Here is a 2,192-nt window from a genome sequence, read left to right as displayed (position 1 = left end):
TTAAATTATCTCTTGTTGAGTTAGAATGGAAATGCCCAGCAGTGAAGCCACCCGCTTCCTTGGTCAGACCCCTCACAACAAAAAATTCCTGCATTATTTACAGATGTACGTATGTACTGCAAGGTGAATGACTCCGATAGCAAAACTTCCCAATTCAGCTTTTGCAAACCTCTTGGGTTTTTTTCCAGTAAAGACAATTTCAACTGCATTGCAAAGACGCAGTACAACAGGGTGAGATTTTAGTGGGTTTTCCTCCTAAAGGCCAAGCATGCTACCACAAGACTTAACATACACCTGAAAAACCCTGTCTTTGTTGGCTTGGCAGATGCACAGCTCAGCCTGCTCAACACTACTGACGCTGTGTCAGCATCCAAACCCTTGCACCCACACACGACTGGCTAGAAAGAATCGTCTTCCGGCATCCGCCCAAAGAGAAACACTGAACCTCCCTGAATACCCCAAACCTAAAATCTACTCCCAACTGTTTCTTCACCTCCAGTAAAACTGATGAAGCTTATCGTGGCTTTGGTGCCCCACCACTGCACTGGAGGTGACACGTTCAGAACTTGGTGTTATTTAAAATTCCAGAAAGAAAATCCCAATCTTCAAAACCTAATTTGTGAAAATACTCCTAATATTTAAACTAGGAAAACTATCATTTGGTGAGAACTCTATTAACCAACTTAGGGAGGAATAAAAATTAATATAAATGCCAGTAAAAATTGGACAGTCCACAAGCACCAGACTAGCAATGCTCTGATTTACCCCTGAATTACAACTATGGAACCAAAGGTCTAACAAGCAGCTCTCCTTGCCAGTGAAATACTTTCTCCTGTAGCAGCACACATTAACATTTAGCAATCAAGGAGGAAAAAATTTTAGATGAAGGTGCTAAAATCACAGAGTCACGAGATGAATTTAAGGTGCCAAGAGAAAGGCAGTTAGAAGACAGAGACTAGATGGGCCAGCATGGGAAGCCAATGCCGCAGTCTGAAGCCGGGCAGAAGAAAAGTCGTTCGAACAAGACAGCTGGGCAACAGGTTGGAGGAGAGCCACAGGCAGCAGCAGTGGCAGGAGGATTCGACTCGACTCTTTTTCCCAAAGCACTTGTCACTGGGCGTGGGCCAGAGGAACGAGCATTCTCTCAGGACAAAAGGTGATGATTTTAACTTTTTCTGTAAACGTAAGACTTTGCGTCGAGTCTGAAGATTTCAACCCCAGAGAAGCAACACTTTTAAAATCTTTCCTGAGTTACACATTCCTCTTTTCTTGTTATGTTGATTTAGATTTTGGTTCGTGATGTTAAGACATTCCTTAGAGTTGCTGAATTTTAAGTAAAATAGTATTTTCTTTGCAGTCAAGTGTTAAGTACAGAGAACACATTTGGGACACATTACCGAAGCAAGCTGGGGCTGAAAGATGCCACGCAAAGTCTGCCAGAAGATTGAGGTGCGTATTCCATACAGAAAAAACTTATTAAGCACAGATCAAAAGCGTGCAGCACAAACCACCAAAAGGACATCGCCTCACAGCAGCGTTCACCCCTGACGCTTACAGGCTCCGCTCACATTACTCAGATCAGCACGCGAGGTCCCAGACCCGCTTGCTTTCTAGTACTTGAGATCAACATCAATTACAGCATCTCCCAGTCTTCCAGAAGTCATCGGCCTGTTAACGTCTGCCCTGCTTTTGGAACAGAGGTTTCTCAGGTACAACAGATGACACCTTCCTCATACCATCACCGTATGGTCAATATGGGAGCTGCAGTAGCAAGACCACTAGGTTGGATTTACACATTTACACATTCCCCATCAACGCAAACAGCTGTGTCAATCACACAATTACTGAGCTCCAGCAGACTCGCTGGCCAGGGGCCCAAGTGACAGCATCTAGGCTGAGTTTGGGGGATATTACACCGCTCAGAGAGACCTCAGCTACAGTTTCACAGAGCCTTTAACCCAGCGAAAAAACAGCGATGCCACCGACAGGCATCGCTCCGCTTTCTTCACCCGCTTCACCCCCTACCGCCCCCTTCTTTACATCTGCAAAAGCGAGAGCAGTTCTGCCAGGAACCAGGTGACGAGACTCACCGGGGCTAAGGCCGACCTAAGAGAACGAGCATTCTTAAATCTAGGGGAGGTTTCCATGCCCCTTCCCTGCGCGGCTGCACGCGGACTCGCAGCAGCGCGGGG

This window comes from Egretta garzetta, unplaced genomic scaffold (genome assembly GCF_000687185.1).
Source record: "Egretta garzetta isolate BGI_Z169 unplaced genomic scaffold, ASM68718v1 scaffold448, whole genome shotgun sequence".
NCBI classification, from domain to species: domain Eukaryota; kingdom Metazoa; phylum Chordata; class Aves; order Pelecaniformes; family Ardeidae; genus Egretta; species Egretta garzetta.
Note: the sequence above shows the minus strand (reverse complement) of the source record.